This window comes from Haliotis rufescens, unplaced genomic scaffold, assembly GCF_023055435.1.
Source record: "Haliotis rufescens isolate VD_foot unplaced genomic scaffold, xgHalRufe1.0.p SCAF_63, whole genome shotgun sequence".
NCBI classification, from domain to species: Eukaryota; Metazoa; Mollusca; class Gastropoda; order Lepetellida; family Haliotidae; genus Haliotis; species Haliotis rufescens.
The window spans coordinates 1,501,379-1,517,071 of NW_025964354.1; positions in this window are offsets into that span (position 1 = coordinate 1,501,379).

The window sequence follows — 15,693 nt, forward strand, 5'->3', positions numbered from 1 at the left end:
AGTGACATTATACACTACTAGTACATACAACATTATACACTACCAGTACATGCAACATTAAACACTACTGGTACATACAACATAATACACTACTGGTACATACAACATTATACACTACTAGTACATATAACATTATACACTACTAGTACATACAACATTATACACAACTGGCACATACAACATTATACACTACTAGTAAATACAACATTATACACTACTAGTACATATTACATTATACACTACTAGTGCATACAACAGTATACACTACTAGTGCATACACCATTATACACTACTAGTATATACAACATTATACACTACTAGTACATACAACATTATACACTCCTTGTACATACAACATTATACACTACTAGTACATACAACATTATACACTACTAGTACATAATATTATACACTACTGGTACATACAACATTATACACTACTGGTACATACAACTTTATACACTACTGGTACATACAACATTATACACTACTGGTACATACATCATTATACACTACTGATACATACAACATTATACACTACTGATGCATACAACATTATACACTACTGATACATACAACATTATGCACTACTGGTACATACAGCATTATATACTACTGATACATACAACATTATACACTACTGGTACATACAGCATTATACACTACTGATACATACAACATTATACACTACTGGTGATACAACATTATACACTACTAGTACATACAACATTATACATTACTGGTACAAAGAGCATGATACACTACTGATACATACAACATTATACACTACTGGTACATACAACATTATACACTACTGATACATACAACATTAAACACTACTGATGCATACAACATTAAACACTACTGATACATACAACATTATACACTATTGATGCATACACCATTATACACTACTAGTGCATACACCATTATACACAACTGGTACATACAACATTATACACTACCAGTACATGCAACATTATACACTACTGGTACATACAACATAATACACTACTGGTACATACAACATTATACACTACTAGTACATACAACATTATACACTACTAGTACATACAACATTATACACAACTGATACTCACAGTATTATACACTACTGATGCATACAACATTATACACTGCTGATACATACAACATTATACAATACTGATACATACAGCATAAAACATTATTGGTACATACAACATTATACACTACTGATACATACAACATTATACACTACTAGTACAGACAACATCATAAACAACTACTGCATGCAACATTATACACTACTGATGTATACAACATTATACACTACTGATACATACAACATTATATAATACTGGTACATACAACATTATACACAACTAGTGCATGCAACATTATACACTACTGGTACATACAGCATTATACACTACTGGTACATACAACATTATACACTACTGATACATACAATATTTTACACTACTGGTACATACAGCATTCTGCACTACTGGTACATACAGCATTATACCCTTCTGATACATACAACATTATACACTACTGGTGATACAACATTATACACTACTAGTACATACAACATTATACATTACTGGTACAAAGAGCATGATACACTACTGATACATACAACATTATACACTACTGGTACATACAACATTATACACTACTGATACATACAACATTAAACACTACTGATGCATACAACATTAAACACTACTGATACATACAACATTATACACTATTGATGCAAACACCATTATACACTACTAATGCATACACCATTATACACAACTGGTACATACAACATTATACACTACCAGTACATGCAACATTATACACTACTGGTACATACAACATAATACACTACTGGTACATACAACATTATACACTACTAGTACATACAACATTATACACTACTAGTACATACAACATTATACACAACTGATACTCACAGTATTATACACTACTGATGCATACAACATTATACACTGCTGATACATACAACATTATACAATACTGATACATACAACATTATACATTATTGGTACATACAACATTATACACTACTGATACATACAACATTATACACTACTAGTACAGACAACATTATAAACAACTAGTGCATGCAACATTATACACTACTGATGTATACAACATTATACACTACTGATACATACAACATTATATAATACTGGTACATACAACATTATACACAACTAGTGCATGCAACATTATACACTACTGGTACATACAGCATTATACACTACTGGTACATACAACATTATACACTACTGATACATACAATATTTTACACTACTGGTACATACAGCATTCTGCACTACTGGTACATACAGCATTATACACTACTGATACATACAACATTATACACTACTGATGTATACAACATTATACACTACTGATACATACAACATTATATAATACTGGTACATACAACATTATACACAACTAGTGCATGCAACATTATACACTACTGGTACATACAGCATTATACACTACTGGTACATACAACAGTATACACTACTAGTACATACAGCATTATACACTACTGGTACATACAACATTATACACTACTGGTACATACAATATTTTACACTACTGGTACATACAACAGTATGCACTACTGGTACATACAACAATATTTTTTTTAATTTGAAGTTTACACGATATACGGCTTTTCGATTGGACGAGAGAGCGGTCACATGACCGCGAAATTGACGTTCATAAGTGTATGAACGACACAATTTAACGTTCATACGTTTTTCACGAGACCGTGTTCTTGAAATGACGTAAACACTGACGGACTACTTCCACATTCCTGAGGAGACCTCTGGGAATTCCCTACCACGAAAACACACATAAGCGTTCTTTCTGATCATTTAGAACCTTTATTCTTGGTCTCAGCGTTTCAGTATACATTGAGAAATATCAGAGAGCGTGACTGCATGATTGTTCATGAATATCCTCGCTGCGGCCAATCCTAATGAACAAACGATGAAATGCACATCTAAACTATCGTAGTGTCGACTCGATCCGTGCCTAGGCTGACATTGACCGTCTCCAGCAATCTATGAATTTATCTTAGTGTCTGTTTTGACGTATCTTTATTCACCTTTCAATAATCGGCCAGTTGATCAATGCTGACTAACACATGTAACCGCCACACGTTCATTAACAACTTCGGATATCTCTCCCGTCACGTTTATCGTGTCGGCCATTTTGACGTCTTGTACTTGATGTAAATGTTTTACGACGCGCTGTCATTGTGACTGACTTACTGAGGTAGTGCTTTACAGACCTTTCTCATCTAATGAGGATATGATTTGAACACACGTGCTGTTTAAGATGTTTCTGAAGAGCAAGTTGTGCATCCATACGCCCATGTCACCTCTCTTTTTGAGGAACTATTTTACTCCGCCATATAGCTGGTTGTTGTATGGCTGTCAGTGTAAACATGAAGTCACACGTACTAAATAAAATTGTGTTTAGATCTTGGCCTACATCCTTTGAGGTAAGAAATTGTGATATAAAAATTATAAGAATTGACTTTTACTTTGTGTGAGTTCATTGGAGTATGAACCTTCATAGAGTGAGGGCCAAACATGGTATGAACGTCGTCACAAGCTCCGACGTTCATTCAGTTTGGCCCTCACTCTATGAAGGTTCATAATCCAATGAACTCACACAAAGTGAAGGTCAATTCTTATTTATACACTACTAGTACATACAACATTATACACTACTAGTGCATACAACTTTATACACTACTAGTACATACAACATTAAACACTACTGGTACACACGACATTATGCACTACTGGTACATACACAATTGTAGATAACTGGTACATTCAGTATTATACACACTTGTCATATGCAAGGACATTAGTCTGTTTTTAATATCACATTCGGGGCTTTATTGAGAAAGATTATAGTTTACATACTCAACAAGGTTTGGACTTTAAGGTTTGAAGAGTGGTCTCCCTTTGACATCAGCAATGACTGTCAACAGCTTTGCTAGTAGTACCGATGAGGAAATCTCTGATGTAAGGCAAAATGTGCGATGTAGATATCAGTAAGGGTAAAGCATAATAAATTCGATATTTTACGCCTCGTACAGTATGTTTTCCGCAGACCTAATATGACACCGTCTAAGGCAACTAAAGACACCATAACTAATAATACACTGCTGTTACATACAAACGTAAAATCTTGAGCGAGGGAACAGCCCGAGGACCGAAGCTTATCACAAGCCCCGGTGGCTCAGTGGGTAACAGTGGGTTACAAAACTAAACATGATCTGTGAGGTTGCAGGTTCGATTATAAAAGAAAACGTTATTTGTAACGAGTCAAATACCAACGTTTAGATGCACAATACTAGGCTGTAAATACAATCCAAGTGTAATGCATCCAGGCATGTCTTACAGTTCAAATGTTAAACCTCTCAACATGTCTCTCTTGAAAGTAGTACTTCAAAAAAGGTGACTATGAGATAGCAAAATACATACAATACTATAGGAAGTCGCAGTAAAATTATAAAAGCCATTATAGCTAAAATGGATGGATTTATCATTAAACCGCCCACATGTTATTAAAAATGAGCGGGCCACTGTAACGTGATAATGCCCTCATATTGCTTGACGACGGGCCATTATCAAGCCCGTTGTTAGTTGACGTCATAGGGTAGGGATAGGTGACGTCACATTCAATAGTGACGTCATCTGGTTTGTTCTATGAAATTTCCATATTTGTAAAGGAGGGTCAGTAACATTCGCCTAAATTGCATTCAATGTTTCAAAACCGATATTGCATACACGAAGAAAGAATCCTGTTGTTTTTGCATATTTAAACTGGACTGTAGAATGGATTTACTGAACAAAACAAGTTAAAAGACATTCTTTACAATCTCATTGACATCCTTGAATCCATAATGTCACATCACATCACCTAAAGCATGTTTGTATTGCTAAACTGGAATCTGCGTTTTTGTCATCTTATGGAATCGATTGCACACCAAACAAAGTACGAGACGGTCAATAAGGCAAACATGGTCTTGTTAGTACCAAAACTAAAAAAAACGAACAAAATAAATCGCCTCTGTATTATATTAATGCCGTTATTATCTGCATTGAAGTGACAGATTATTGTTTCAAGGGACGCAACTCTTAAATCCTTCTCTGCCACCTCGGTCACTTCAGAATGCCTGTTCACACATGCCCATGCTCCGACGCAGGCCTCATCACTATCAACATACAGCAACAAGAACTAGTGAATTGATTTATGTCATGTGATGTTACGTTTTATAGATATTGTTATTTATCATTTTGTGTTAAAACACACACAAGCACACACACCAAACACACATACCATACCCCCCCCTCACACACACCCCCCCACACACCCAACCCCCCCCCCCCCCCCCACACACACACGCACTAACAGTTGTGATATTAATCACAAGCAGAAACACTACTATTCGCAAGCACAATAACATACATGTAGAAAAGTGCACACAGAATTAAATTAGTGTGAAGCGTTTTTGGAACATATGATCATTTCACTTACAAAGAGTAAATCATCATACATGTTACATGGATCAAGTCGACAACGTTTAAGTTTCTAGCGAGCTTATAACCTTCCTTTTCAAATGAGCGTCCTATTTTACTTAACGAAGCATGAATGACAAGTATGAATCTTGTATTTTCTATGCTGATAAGGCGGAATAATAACCGAAATACTCCTATGCGTTGTTAGTGACACATGACTTCCAATCCATCTCTCCCCTGGTTGCAACATTTGACGCATTACGTCTAAGGCCAGGAAAAGAATTACATACTTTGTTTTGCAATGTGTTTAACTTTTTATGTTCATATAACCACCAGACGGAAGCACCATATTGCATTATAGGCTGACCCAAGGATTCATACATTTTAGTATAAATTGCATAAGTAAAACCACCAGGATCAACATATTCAGTAGGCTCGACTTGCCGATTAAGCGAGATTATTAATTGTGAACTTAAAGTCCATGTCTTCGTTAAAGCCACAAACCAAGAAATGTGTGTATAGAGTTCGTCAGCCTTCGTCAGAAAATGTACAAATGTTTCCTTCAAATGTTTGAGCCTTTTGACTGCATACACAATGACTTGTTCACAATAAGTGTATAACTAATTTCCTTGTTTAAACCACACCACGAGGAAAGTAGCAACAGGTGCTGATATCCGCGTATTTACCATAATGACTGGCGGCACAATGCATTTATAATCTGCATGTTATACACTCATATCTTTTGTACAGGTCTGTTACTAAATCCAATGCTGATATACCAACTGTAAGCGGATAATGTTGTCACAAAATTCATATTCATGTAGGAGATTATCAGACGTCGTCAGCAACGGTGCACGGTTTCCTTCACAGTATTAGCGGACAACTAGCTCAACATATCGAGGGAATAGACCATTGTCATTGACGACCTAGGTGTCACAATTATTGATTACGCTAATCATAGACAGCGCGACAGATGGGTGTGTCCCACCGACTATATTACCTGTCGAATGTAAATGACAAGCAGACAATCAATCAGTAGAAATGAATTGTTGTGACAAGCACAGGTGCCGAGGACGATAACAGAACAGGAAGCATACAACAGGCACACAAGGACATTTAGATTTGGTTTGTTGTTTATCACCGCACTCAGCAGTATTCCAGCTATAAGACTGCGGACTGTAAATTATCTAGTCTGGACAAGACAATCCGTTGATTGATATCATGAGCATCGATCAACGCAATAGGGATCGATGAGATGCTTCAACCAAATCAGGGAGCCACCCAATCCCGTTAGTCGCCTCTTCCGACAAGCATAGTCGTCTTTTCCGGCAAGCATGGGTTGCTGAAGACCTATTCTACCCCGGCTTTTACGGACATTTCCGTTCGTTTGTCAAGAATGTCGTCATGTTTGATGTTTGTCATATTGCTTTACATAATGCAAAGCACTGTGACACTGTGATGCTGGTACAACTCATGTAATAGTAATGGGATATTACAGTATCAGTGGTTCATATATGGCAACTATTGCAATGGCATTGGGAAACTACAGAAGAACTGGTATACCTAATGCTACAGTATAGTGATACTGTACAGAAATGAGTGCCACATCAAATTAGCCCAGAATCAGTGTTTCAAGGAGAGGCTATCTCAACGACCACTGTATCGGGTTTATGTGCACTGTAGATGACGTCGGCCGGCCTGAAACAGAAGGATTTCTGTTTGCTGTTCGGGACCAGTCACTTCCCACTCTAAACACTCAATGTGTGATTTTGCATCAAAATGTAAACATGAAATGTAGATTATGCAGTGAATGTAATGAGACTGTCCAACACATTGTCAGTGGTTGCCCAGTTTTGGCACAAACACAGTATCTTAGGCGATATGGATGTGTAGCTCAATTATTTTAGTGCCCTCTACATCATGCTTGTGGTTTTGACACAGAGGTCCACCCATGGTACGACCCGGAATATGTAGAGAAAAAAAGATAAATACATAATTCTTTGGAATAGGCCCGTTTAAAACCACAAACGTAGTCAGGTCAACCCACCTAATCTTGTCCTTGTTGACAAATCCAATTTAACCGTTTAAATTATTGAATTTTCTGTCCCTTTTGTGAATGACAAGATTGAGGAAAAACATGGCAACCTAGCTTTCGAGATGTAATGCTCCCAATTGTTCCCGGTGCCTTAGGTTTGGTACACTTTCAAAAGGGATGTTTTGAGTCCAAACTTGAGCACCTAAGATCATGGGTATGGGTCTGACAAACCAAGAAGGAAAATCAGAGGGTGGCTGGGACTCGAACAGATTATCTCATGTCACAATTTTATCACACAGTGTTATTCATAGATGTGGTGCAATGTAACGATGTTCCGGTATGAAGTTATTGTCACATACATGCATGGCAACTGAGGTCGGTAACATTCCTGAAAACAATACAAGTGTTTCATTTCTCGATCTTTTATACCATCAAGGATTAGTACAGTACACAGTCATGAAGCATGCTCATGTCATCGTGATGGGTTCAAGGGCATTTCCTCTACATCCTCATCCTGTTGTTATACACACACAACTACTTTAAGGATTACATTTACAGAAAGAGTCGGGCCACTTTGCAAGGAAAGAATATAATTCGTTAATGTGTGACAGTGAGTGAGTGCTACTTGGTTTCTGAACATTTGGTATATGGACTTATTTTTTCTTATCTTTTGTCTCATCGTGTACATATCGAGAAGTGTCTTTTGATATCGAATATATCTATACAAGTCGATCAATATTTAGAGTACTGCTGACAGATTCAGTAGCAGAGTCATAATTATATCATTTGATTGTGACGTCATGGTATAAATGACGTCACAATGGTCTTCAAAGCATTGTGATGCAATTATGTTGCAGCGATTTATACATTGTGGATATCGCTTGATCTCACCAAAGCGCTATCTCTTGTGGGAGCCAGTTTTGATTGATAACTCGTAATGTTATATGTAAACTAGTGTTCAAAAGAAACGATACCAACTTATTTTCAAAATTGTTTTTTACTAAGTTAATTGTCTAGTATGAAAACATGCCAATTCGTATTTCACATCCCAAACACAGCATAGTCGATACAAAATACCGGGAACACGTGATCACTTCCGGGAAAAAACGTAAATTTCGTGAAAGTGACATTTCCCTCTCTAGCATGTTCTGCACGTGCAGAAAAAACTGATCAGACACATTGATATCACAGCAACAAAAAGAACTCAAGATATGCCACGTTTGACAGCCATCGAGAGAGAGAGAGCCGTTGGAATGGTCCAACGAGGAGCGTCACACGTCGACGTCGCCAGAAGGTTGGGTTGCGCACGCATCACTATCACCAGGTTGATGCAGCGGTTACGTCAGACAGGTCAGACGTCAGACAGGCCCAGGAGTGGAAGACCACGAGTAACCACGCCCCGTGAAGATCGTGACATCCGGGTAATACACCTGAGGAACCGCACCGTAATAGCGACGTCCACGGCGGCTACAGCACTGGGACACAGGATCAGTCGACAGACCGTCTACAGGAGACTACGGCAGTATGGTATCCGGCCACGTCATCCCTACCGCGGACCGCTCCTGACGCCTCGACACCGGAACAACAGACTGATCTGGGCCAGGCGAGTTCGACGTTGGCAACGGCGGGACTGGGACGGCAGCTTGTATACCGACGATTTGGTGAACGTTTGGCGCCTAACTGTATCCAACAGGTCCGGCCGTTTGGAGGTGGAGGGTTAATGGTTTGGGGTGGCATATGTGGTGACGTCAAAACGATGCTTGTCGTATTTCGTGGAAACCTGAATGCACAGCGTTATGTTGATGACATCCTACGGCCTGTTGTGGTGCCCTTTATTCAGCAACAGCCTCGTGGACACCTTTTCCAACATGACAATGCAAGGCCACACACAGCAAGATTGACACAGAACTTCCTTGCCAACGCCAACGTACAGGTTTTGCCATGGCCCGCATGTTCACCGGACATGAATCCCATCGAGCACTTATGGGACCACCTCGATCGGCAAATCCGACGTCGCCGTGTGCCTCCAGTCAACGTCCAGGACTTGGAACGATGTCTCCTCGAGGAATGGCAACGCATCACTCCCAACGTTATCAGACGTTTGACGTCATCAGTCCGTAGGCGTGTTCTGGCATGTATTGATGCTCACGGTGGACATACCCACTACTGACTTGACTTTGAGACGTGTGGTGTGACATTTCCCGTTGTTTCTGTGATCAGTGCTCTAACGAAATGTTCAATTTTCGACCCCACCCATCTTTAAAGGCTTGTCATATTGGTTGTACAGATTTTATTGAAATGAAATTTCTGTACAGATGTTGTGAAAGGATTTCTCAAAAGCATAACACCAATCCTAAACTTCTGCATTGTTTAGTTTTTCTTTTATGTCGTTGCAAACAAGTGGTATCGTTCCTTTTGGACACTAGTTTATAAACCAATTGGCCAACATCGTTTCTAATACGCCTGTCGTCCTTCTGTCATCGATTTTCAGGTAAATGCATCATCAGGAAAAGTTTTGTCCCTAATTTTTTTTTAACAAAACATCATATCATTCTATTTTACATTTGCGGTTACTTTAATTCACTTCATTTATTTAATTAACCATATTTTTCTCTTTGTGTTGCTGAGGTGAGAGTGTGTGTGTGTGTGGTGGGGGATGGGAATGCAAATGCTGTCAGCTTCCACAATCTGCTGTAGCGTTGCGTCCTTTGGCAGTGCTTATGATTCCATGAGGTGCCTAGACTGTGACGTTTGGTTTGCAGCACCATACCTCTGACATATATACTCCTGACAATGTGAGAGGTCATGAAATACATACCAAGTATTGAAAAAAACGTCCAATGCAAGACCGTTGATAGTATGAAGTATACAGACAGTTGTTGTGTTGAACAAGCATCACGTTAGTGGTACTGCAAAAGTACTGCAAAAGTATTTGTTTTCATTGAACAGTACCTTCCTCCTTGTTTATTATGGGAGGTAATTCGTGCATATCTAATGGAGAAAATCTCGCGGGATTTCTGATACAATTCGTCTTTATGCAATACAATTCTATAAACAGTTTCCAAGGCGTGTCTCGCGCTCGTGAAACCAGGTGTGGTTATTGGTTTTAAACCGGATGTCTTTGTCACTTAATTGTAGGCACGATGAATAAAGCATACACAACTAACAATTGACTTTATAGGCAGCAGCTGAGGTTACTATTGTGCTGTTCATGAAACCTGTAATGCATGCCGGGCATCATGACGTCATTTGAGTGTATGTTTTAACGTGAAATAGCTCGTCTGTGGTACTGTATTGTGTCACGTCATACCCATTTCTACGTAATTGGAAATATTACATTTCATTTGGTCGTTTTCAGAATGTGTGTTAACTGAATAACATGGTTTCAGTTTATTGTGTACTGTGAAAGTTCTTCGACCTTCACGTCAAAGATGTTTTATTGCCTCTTTTAAAACAGCGGGGATTTCATCCTTGAGTTACCTACTGTTAAATGCTTTTGTTTGGATTGTGACTCAGAAATTATATGATCGCCATGACATTAGCATTTCAAATACTTTCTCGGGGAGTAATATAGTTAGCGTTGACATTTACCTAGACAATGTGTTTGTTGTTCATGTATGAAACAAGTGGCCAGCTTGAAATAGATCCGATCCTATGATCGTGCGTGATTCAGGACATAGAAACATCACGTGACAGGAATACAGATACAGGGAAATATGAAATAAATTTTGTGTGATGTTGGGAATAAAATTATACTGATGTAATTTCTAATCTATCACACAATTTGTTCGCGACCTGTCACCCGATGCATTTAGAGATGTAAATGTTATACATTCAACACAGTAAAGAACCCAAGGAGAAACACCATACATTTAATATAACAATATGTTTGTTTAATGTGGTAATATTTGTGAGTTTGTTTTTTTGTCATCCAAGGTCGCCCTGAACAATATGATTTGCGTTGGTTTGTTGTTTTACGCCGCACTATTCCAGTTACATGGCGGTGGTCTGTAGATAAATCGAGTCAGGACCAGACAATCCAGTGATTGATGTCATAAGCATCGATCAACGCATTTGAGATTGACGACATGCTTCAATCAAATCAGCCAGCCTGACAACCCGATCCCGATAACAGTCGCCTTTTACAGCAAGCATGGGTTGCTGAAGACCTATTCTACTATTCACGGTGATCAGTATGACAGCCATATGACATCAGAATGCCAATACTCGATTCAAGACAAACCAATGAGTGATATTATGAACAACGATCCACGCCTCAGGGTATCAACCAAGTCACCGCGCCTGGCCATCCGATCCACTGAGTCTCGTCTGCTGTGGACCAAAACTAACCCAGAATCCCCATGGGGTGAAAAATGTACTTCTAGTTTTGGTTAAAATAACAAAACATGACAAATCACCATACATGCATATGTGTTTATTTCAAAGAAAACGATTTGTTTTGCGTCCGTAAATAATTTAATATGTACATGGATGTGTTATACGAGTGATTCTCGAAACAGGAAAACTAAAGGTCAGTTTATTTAGTACAATGACGGAAATAGCCGCATACATTATACATTTGTTTATACATTATTCATCACTGGTTGAATTTTGGACTAAAGTCTAAGGATGACATTTCACCGCAATCACGTTACATGTCTCTTCCTTCAGGCAGTATGTGCCACTGCTGTCCACTCAGAGTGACAGACCCAAGTTGAAAGATGAAATCTATCAGTTGATTACACCTTGGTGAAGGGAATGCTTACTTTCTCTCTGTGGGCGTTACTGGAAACTAATATATAAAACGACTAAGCGTTCTACAGACTTGTTGACAATATATCACACAAACAATATACCATACAGACAACTGAACAAGGAATAATCATGCCCTTACATGAAATTACAGGTATGGTCAATTATATACTTGAACATCACATTAAAACTTAATACAATCACGACATTAAACATATAACATATTGTTCCTGTAAAACTCCAGAGAAATGAAAAATTATTCCAATGATTAGTGGTTAAATCAAATACGGTTAATATGGTTAATGTACAGCGAGTACAGGTGTGTGTGTGTGTGTGTGTGTGTGTGTGTGTGTGTGTGTGTGTGTGTGTGTGTGTGTGTGTGTGTGTGTGTGTGTGTGTGTGTGTGTGTGTGTGTGTGTGTGTATTTATACTGAGAGTTTATGTAATTCAGACCTAATTGATTTGTGAGCCTTAATCATTGTATTTCTAATAAAGTCACTGCTTTAGTTTGACAACAGTTACCACGGGTTTATAGAAGGGGTTTAGATCATGGATTCCTCTTCATGATTGTTAACCGTGAGGGCGTTCAATACGCCTGCAGCATGTGAGAGCAGTGCACCCGCCATATGCAGGAACGGGGTCTTTGTATTGCAACTGCACTGTATACCATACTAAAGCAGGGGGGTTTGCGACTACCCGATAAAGATAAGCTGCGCTGTGAGTACGTTCAATGTATGGTGTTGGTATTAATCACGCGAACAACCCTTCGTCTTTCCATTTAGAACTAAAATAAAGGAGGAGAGCCCTTGCATTACCATTAGCACGTGGACCTGGATGTTTTTATAGCCCCTAGGAGTTTGCAGTTTACATATGCAATTCCTTTGCAAAATGTTACAATAAAGACATACTACAATCTGCAAAAAATAAATTGTATGCATAATACATTTTATAAATTTGATAATTATAACATATCATTTAAAATCAATATCAAAACGTAATGCACCGTCGGCGTAGTCCATCACATTTCAGGTTTTGGAGCCGCTGCTAACCCAGCAGTGAGCGTGGTCAAGTTTATACAACGTCCCTCAATCATAACCCTTAAATAAACAAAAGTAATTAAAACGAGAAGAAAGTTGATAGTGCCCCTCGGTTCCCCTTCCTGCGAACACATACAAATAAAAGGGGCCTTAATGCAAAGTCACCATTCTTCCCATCGTGCTTACTTTAGATAAGTGTAATATTATTGTGAATGCTTGGCAAATCAGGCCTCAGTATAAATGGAAATAAAAGTGACCAAACTATTTTCAAATAAGTGCTAAGCTTAGGGGAAGAAGATATTAAAAGTAAGCAGATTTTGCAAGAGTGTAATCGGGCTGTCTTATGCGACATTATACCTATACGCCTTAGTTCACTGAGCCACCCGTATCTCCTTTACTGACGATTAGATAACGTCATCTGTGTAGGTTCACATTGGAAGCATTTTGTGATTTTGTCACATCATGTTATCCTACCCCCCTCTGATTACAACCATTGTGCGCTTGACATTTAAGGTCATAAAGAGGTGTTTTGTTCATGTCATCTAAACATCACACACACCAGGCTCTCAAACTCAGGGCTGACCTTCCCTGAAACATGCGTCACACCCGTAACTGCCCTGAACTCCCTTATCTTTTCAAGTGGTTTATATGCGTGGTTTCCATGGTGAAGTTTCGGATGAGAGTGACAGGAAGCAGGTGTCGTTTCAATAACTGGTTGTGTTCAGGGATTGAGTGAGGGGTTGAGGGATTTGTCATGAATATATATTAACATGAGCGTCACTTGTTTATTCACATACACTGAACATTGTTGGTTACATCTTTGGTAAGTTAAGATGTACGGTACTTAACATATTGAAGCTCCACAAGAAAGGGTGAACAGGAAAGTGTCATATTACCAATATATTTGACAGCGCTGGGAGCATAAGCTGAAGTAGTTAAAAAAATAAAAAATATGATGAAACATATTGAAATCAGTTTTCGCTGGATGATCCCCATATGCCAAGGCAGAATAACCTTATCATCATCACACGGGACGGTCGTGTAGCCTAGTGGTTAAAGTGTTCGCTCTTGACGCCGAAGACCCGGGTTCGATTCCCGACATTGGTGCAATGTGTGAAGCCCATTTCGGGTGTCCCCCGGCGTGATATTGCTCTAATATTGCTACAAGCGGCGTAAAACCATACTCACTTACTCACTATGAACAGAACATAAATGTTGATTCAATTGACTACATGAGAAGCTTAATGTCGTATGATTAATGTTCAACCTTCGCCTCCTTTGACCTATTTTGTTTATTCCATGTTTTGTCAGGTAAATAATTGACTTGCCTTTGCAGGTGTTTTGTGATGGGTGACACCAGTGGTCATAATATGCTCACCTTTTCGCGAACACCTGATACGACTGTGGTTTGTCCACTTATTTTTTTGTGATAAAATGAGCTGGTATAATACCCTTGCAATATATTTCCTTTGTATTGTTGCTATAGTTTCTTGCAACGCTACTACAATGATGTGATATCACTATCAGGGTCGTAAATGTTATCATTGAATGTACAGTAAGCTTCCTATGATATTTACAATGTTACGTAGTTGTTGTATGACATTGCATTGTTAGGTGTAACCATTTCACAATGATACTCGGGGAAGTATTTTGTCAACTGAAAATTTATCATTCATGTGACAGGTGTGGTTATAATTGCGTGACACACGGAACGTGAGGCATGTTTTCAACTACATGCAATATATCTTCAAAACGTGTCAACGAATGTTTGTATAAATTAGCTCACAATTCATGAAAGAAACAAAACAACAAATGGTTTGTCTTTGTATGAAATCGATTTTACGTTACAGGATGTTTCGTCAAAGGGGGGTAATGTCCGTACTAAGCCAAGAAAACCAAGACACATAGTCAGCCGATTACAACCAGCATAGTTTGTTTGGAAACTATATTTTATCCCTGAATCCTCAATGAATTAATCTTTATTGGGAAACCATAGTATCTTGGCACTTTTGGCACATGAGTGCAATAGATTAATACAACAAACAATATTCATCTAGTCTAACTATTAATCAGGTGTGTTTTGAGTCCAGTGTTTGTGTAGACAAGTCACAATGTAAAGTCCCTAAAGTAGGTAAACATAAACAAACACACTTCTCAATGAGCTGCTACATACTTCCACAATTCCAAACACAAAATCAATATATTTTGTTACAAATGAAATCAAGTTCGTAGTTGTATTAGTCTGAACTGACCAATTGACCTAACGGATAGAACAACTTATACATGTATGCTTAACTCTAATCTGAAG